Here is a 7404-nt window from a genome sequence, read left to right as displayed (position 1 = left end):
GTGGGAAGAATTGAAAACTGCTTTTAAGTCACGCGTTCAAACTGGAATAATTTTTAATTTAAGTCACATTGATATTGTTCAGTTTTTAAATGATGCATTTTCGGTTTTTAATTCTCGCATTAAAAATTTGCTTAAAAAATTTACTTTGCTTAAAATTAACGCATGTTTTCATGGTGAATTTATTAAAAACAATCCAAACGATGATAGTGAAATTATTGAAGAAAAATCGTTTAACACCAGGAATGGACTGTTGGATCAAGGGCGAAATATTAAAGATTGGTTTCAAAATTACATAAGTGATAAAATTTTAAGTAAACTGGAAAACTTTCAACTTCGTGATTCGGGTTGGGCATTACATAAAATTATTTCGTTGGAAATCAATATAAATAAATGTGAAATTGGGAATGGTTCATCTTTCATCAGACTTCCACAACAAATTGCTAATAAACACGCTTGTGTTAATGTCAAAAATTATAATGATAACGAGTGCTTTTCTTGGAGCGTCATCTCAGCCTTATTCCCCACAAACATTAATGCTGATAAGATTAATTCGTATCCGCATTGGTCATCAAAATTAAATATGAAGGGAATCGAATTTCCTGTCAGTATTAATCAAATTTCTAAATTTGAAAAATTAAATAATGTTTCAATTAACGTGTACGTTTTGGAATTAAATCAAACTAAATCAAAAGCATCGTATTATACTGTAGCTCCAGTAAGACTAACAGAAAAAAAATTAGAAAAACATGTAAATTTGCTCCAAGTCCAAAACGTTTATTTTCCAAAATTAAATGATTATGAGGCTCCAGATAATGCCGATGTGGATAACACCGAAATAAAGTATCATTATTGTTGGATTAAAAACTTGTCTCGGCTAGTTTCAAATCAATTAAACAAAAATAATCATAAAATCTATTTATGTGATCGTTGCCTTAATTATTTCAAGAAGGAGGATACTTTTAAAGAGCATTCCGAGCAATGTGAAAAATTAAATTTTAGTAAAATTTCATTTCCAAAATATGATTATGTAGAATTTCAAAATTATATCAATCAACAGACATTACCATTTATTTTATACTGCGATTTCGAGTCTGTGCTTCAACCTATCGAAAAAACTTGTGAAAATACATCCAAAACCTTCAAGTATCAACAACATAAAGCGTGCAGTGTTGGACTATTTCTAAAATGTAACTATGATGATAGTCTGTCCTTTTATGATTTTTATCGTGGTGAGAATGTTGCTGTGTGGTTTACAAATAAGCTTAAACAAATTGCAAGAAATGTCTCAGAAAAAATAATCGAAGCTAAACCTATGGGTTCAAGTCCAAGTTTTAAATCAGCTGTTTTATGTCACATATGTGGGAAATGTTTTACCGAAGAAGATAGACAACAAAAAAACATTGTAAGAGATCATGATCATTTTACATCGATATTTAGAGGATTTGCTCATTCAATATGTAATTTAAATTATAAAAAGCGATTTATGGTTCCCATTGTTTTCCACAATTTATCGGGATATGATAGTCATTTCCTCATTGAAGATATTTCAAAATTAGGAAAAATCACACTTTTGCCAATCAATCTAGAAAAGTACATTGCATTCACGCTGAAAGATGAAAATACTGATATAAAATTTAGGTTCATTGATTCTCTCAGATTTATGAATGCATCCTTGGATGAATTAGTATCGACTTTAGAAGCAGATGAATTACAACATTTAAAACGCGAATTTAAAGACTTAGATAAGGATTCCTTCAAATTACTCACCCGCAAAGGTGTATTTCCATACGACTATCTCGACTCAATTGAAAAATTAACAGAAACATGTCTACCACCGATCGAAAAATTTTATAGTAAACTAAATGATTCGCACATTTCCGAAGAAAATTATCAACATGGTCAAAACGTTTGGACCCAATTCAAAATTAACAACTTGGGCGAATACTTGGATTTGTATATGAAAATTGACATTTTACTATTGGCCGATGTTTTCGAAAATTTCCGTCGAGTAATGCATAAAACGTATGGTTTGGACCCCGCATGGTACTACACTTTACCCGGTTATACATGGGATTGTATGCTGAAATACACTGGATGTAAACTCGAAATTCTTAAAGATATTGATATGTTATTATTTGTGGAAAGAGGTATTCGCGGTGGCATAAATCAATGCTGCAATCGATACTCGGAAGCAAATAATAAATATTTAGGTGACGATTATGATCCATCTAAACCAAATAAATATCTAATGTATTTGGATGTCAACAATCTTTACGGGTGGGCCATGCAGCAATATTTACCCTATAGAGAATTTAAATGGTTAGACGATGTTACTGATTTTGATGTTACAAATATTTCCAACGAGTCCAACACAGGTTACATTTTAGAAGTCGATCTTGACTACCCGCAACATATACATGATCGGCACAAAGACTTACCTTTTTGTGCTGAACACCGAAAACCAGCAAATTCAAAAATCTCTAAATTAATGACCACCCTACATAAAAAAACTAATTACATTCTTCATTATCAGAATTTAAAACAAGCGATACATAATGGTTTAGTGGTTAAAAAGATTCATAAAATTTTAAGTTTCAAACAAGCTCCATGGCTAAAACCGTATATCGAACTAAACACAAATTTACGTGCACAAGCCAAAAGTACTTTTGAAAAAAATAATTATAAATTGGCAAATAATGCAGTGTTTGGAAAAACCATGGAAAATATCCGAAAACATCGAATTGTAAAATTGGTATCGCAATGGGAAGGGAGATACGGAGCAAAAAATTTAATATCCAGCCCCAGATTTCAAAATCGTACAATTTTTAATGAAAATCTTATCGCGATCGAGCTTGCAAAAACAGAACTTATATTCAATAAACCATTGTACATTGGTATGTCTATTTTAGATATTTCTAAAGTATGTGTCTATGATTTTCATTATGAATTCATGTTAAAGAAGTTTAATGAAAATAATTGCAAACTTTTATATACTGACACCGACAGCCTTATCTACGAACTTCAATGTGATGATATCTATCATGATTTAATTAAGGCAAATATTAAAATGTTCGATACAAGTGATTACCCTTTAAACAATCAATGGTCAATACCTCTTGTAAACAAAAAGGTCCCTGGAGTGATGAAAGATGAGCTAAATAGCAATGTGATGAGTCATTTTATTGGACTTAGATCTAAAATGTACGCGTACAAAGTTAAAGGGGGAAAATGTATCAAAAAATCAAAAGGTGTTAAATTTAGTGTTGTCAAAAATAAAATCACTTTTCAAGACTACCTAGACTGTTTAAAAAATAACATGGTTAAAGAGGTGACTCAACGTACAATACGATCATTTGCACACAAAGTTTACAGTATCGAACAGCACAAAATTGGTTTAAGCAACTTTGATGATAAAAGACTTTTATTAAATGATTCCACTGATACTTTACCACACGGTCACTACAAATCACTTTTAGTGGAAACAAATGAGAGCCTACAACATTGAAAATCACCATTCATTCCTACATTTCAAGTTGGAGTAGTAGGATGTGGCAAATGTACAGTCAAGACAAATGGGTGAAAGCAACAGATCTTAATTCCGCCGTCAAACGTATCCATTCCGAATTTCGTGATGCTTACTATGATCTCCTACATGCTGAGGTGTACGATGTGGACTTCACAGAAGAGGATGCATTAATTAAATCATGGAAGAAGCAATATCGCAATGGTATGGAAATTTGTCAACAATTCATCGATAAGCAAATTGATGTGGCGAGGTTGTGTCAATCTTTGTTCGACCAAGGACTACATGGATTTATTAAGGACCTGGAAATATTTTTACCACCCAATCTTGTTCAAAAGTATATAAATAAAACTTGTAATTAAAATGATGTGCCTTTATTCCCTCCCTCTTCTATAAATATCACTAGACTTATACGAAGTATTCATTGTTATGTTAGTCCCCGAACGTAAAGGTGGACGTGGTGTAGTAAATTCTCTAATTAATAAACTACCTTTAGAACTACACATACCCGGCTACAAGTAAGTCTTTACATATTTTATAAGATTTTATTCATTTTTCAATAAAAAAGCTACTGTGGTCCTGGCACAAAACTGGAGAAAAGATTACGGAAAGGTGATTCTGGTATAAATAAGTTGGATGCTGCATGCAAAGAACACGACATTAGCTATTCCAAAAATCAATCTTTAGACGAGCGACACAAAGCAGATTGGATTTTAGAAAATCGGGCTTGGGAGAGGGTTAAATCGAAAGACGCCGGTTTAGGAGAGAAAGCAGCAGCTTGGCTTGTAACAACAGCCATGAAAACGAAAAGAAAGCTTGGAATGGGTCTTCGAAAAAAGACTCATCGTCATCATCCTACTATTTCATTTAATCGTGGTATTGTAGACCACATAAGAAAGGATCTAAGGAATGAAAATGTAGATTTATCTAATAAAACAGCATTGAGGAGAGCTGCAGTGATGGCACTCCAAACAGGTCGTATAGCTGTGAGAAAAGCGGGGGGTCGTAAGAACATACGTGTTCCTAGAATAATACCGTTTGAACCGAAGCAAGGAGGAATTTTACCTCTTCTACCTATATTGGCAGGACTGGGAAGTCTTGGTTCACTAATAGGGGGAGCTAGTGCTGTGGCAAAAACAGTGATTGATGCAAAGAATGCGAAAAAGAAATTAGATGAACAAGGTCGGCATAATAAAGCAATGGAAGAAATTGGTAAAAAAGGATCTGGTCTTTATTTGAAGAAGAATGATAGAGGTGGATACGGATTGTTTTTGAAAAAACAGCAGGTCTCAAAAAACTACCTATAGAGCTACCCAACAGAGCCCTCTACGACATCGATATAAGAAAATGCGCAAAAATGTTAAAAATACCATATTTCAGAGGAGTTTTTATGCGTGACACATTATTAAATAAACCAAATAAAAATGAATGCGCAATAGTCAATTTGGATACCAAGAAAAATCCAGGAACTCATTGGGTGGCCTACATAAAAAAGAACAACAATGTTACCTATTTTGATAGTTTTGGGGCACTAAAGCCGCCTCAAGAACTTGTACGTTATTTGGGTAATAGTGTTGAAATTTTTTACAACAATGATCGATATCAAAACTACAATCAAGTAAATTGTGGTCATTTATGTTTGAAATTTTTGTATAAAAATATGTAAAATATATAAAATAAATCAGTTACATCTTAGATGTTGTATGTGAATAATGTCAACCATCTTCTCTTTAAAAAGTAACAATCACGTGCTATCCATCGATTTCCCAAATCCTATAGAACTTGATTCAGATTGCGATTACGGTTTAGCGTTAATTGGGTTTCATTCATACAATAGTATTCCAAATATTGAACCAGGCGAAAATAAATTCTATTACTCTGAGGAGAAAGATTCAAAAGTAATAACAATACCAACAGGATCTTATGAAATTTCCGACATTGAATCATACTTGATCCAAAAAATAATTCCAAACTCTGTGAAGAAAGAAGACTACAACCAATATTTTTCACTAAAACCCAATCACAATACGCTTAAGTGTGAAATTAAAAGCGAACATTACGCAATCGATTTTACACAGGAGGATAGTATTGGTAGAATATTAGGGTTTTCTAAACGTACACTACCACCACATCAACATCACGAATCTGATCTACCTGTCGACATAGTAAAAGTCAGAACTATTCAAATTAATTGTAATATAACGACAGGAGCTTTTCATAATCATAGGCTTTCTCATACTATTTACGAATTTGCTGTGCAAGTCAATCCAGGATTTGCAATAGACGAAGTACCAAGGAATCTTGTATATCTACCCATAATTAATAAGCGAGAAATTCCAAACATAACACTAAGCATACTTAACCAAGATTTCAAACCTGTCAATTTTCGTAAAGAAGAAGTAATTGTGCGTTTAGAACTAAAGAAACTGTCATAATGGGTTTGGTGTTTATCAATCCAAGTCGAAGTCCTTATAAAAGTTCGATGTCAGTTGTTCAGCAGTCAGTCTGTAAAAGACAACCATCGAAGACAAAGGGTTTAACTCCAGCGAATATATTGTTTCTTAAATCGTTAGGTTATAATGTCATTAAGCCAAACGTTCGACTTTCATCGAAAACCGCAATTTGATGAAAACATTAAGAAGATTGAGACTCGAACATATTATCCTTATGTGAAAACTTTTAATAATAATGACATCATTGAAATTTCAATAAATCAATCGGACATATGGACCTTAATGTACGATGCCGCCTTGATTATTGAAGGTAGTGTCAAGAAAAAAAGTGGAGAAGGAAGTGTATCTCTTGTAAATAATGTTGGTGCATTTCTATTTGATTCTGTCACATATGAATTAAATGGTAAAGAAATTGAGACCGTGCGTGATCCTGGTATTGTGAGTACAATCAGAGGTTATCTCTGTTATAACCCCAACGATTCAAAGCACCTGGATATTGCAGGATGGAATTTTCCACAAAATCCTATAGTAAATACTGATGGATCATTCATTCTACGTGTCCCGCTAAAACATCTGTTTGGTGTTTTCAATGATCATCAAGTAACATCTTTTGGAAAACAAACTATACGTCTTGTAAGGAACAAGAACGATGATGATTGTATGCATACAACTAATGTAAAAGATCCTACGATAGCAGGGGAATTAAACATTGAAAATATCTCACTAAAAGTGGACATTATTACACCTAATGATGTCCTGAAATTAAATTTGTTAAAATCAATAAAAACAGATGAGCCAATGTTTATATCGTTCAGAAAATGGGATTATCATGAATTGCCTCAGCTGACTGTTGGTGCTACAAAAGAAATTTGGGGTGTGAAAACAAGTACAAGTGTAGAAACACCTCGATTTGTAATTATTGCATTTCAAACGGGGATCAGAAATACTATCAAAAAAGATCCGCAATATTTTGGGAATATAAATGTTTCAGATATACGTATTATGCTAAATGGAGAATATTACCCTACAGAACGCATGAGGCTCAACTTTGAAAAAAATAAATTTGTTGATGCACATTATAATTATTCACAATTTTTGAGTAGATTTAAAAATGATATCACACACCCCAAACAACCTTTGTTAGATTATGTAGCTTTTAAGAATCGAGCTTTGTTTGTTATTGACTGTTCCCAAAGGCACCAATCGTTGAAATCAAATACTGTTGATCTTAAGGTTGATATTGAAGCCGCAAGTGGTTTTCCTGCAGATACAAAAGCATATTGCATTATCATTCATGATACCATCTTTGAACATCTTCCTATTAGTGAGATAGTACGAAGTCTATCTTAAAAAGTAGAGGGGGTGGTATATAATTTAACAGACTAAAGATGTAATGTTAATGTGACGACAATCATGATGACGATTGTT

Source organism: Gnatocerus cornutus, unplaced genomic scaffold (assembly GCF_029298725.1).
Source record: "Gnatocerus cornutus isolate USDA-ARS CGAHR unplaced genomic scaffold, icGnaCorn1.1 ctg00000064.1, whole genome shotgun sequence".
NCBI lineage: Eukaryota > Metazoa > Arthropoda > Insecta > Coleoptera > Tenebrionidae > Gnatocerus > Gnatocerus cornutus.
The sequence above is the reverse complement of the archived record's forward strand: the minus strand, read 5'-3'. Positions refer to the sequence as shown.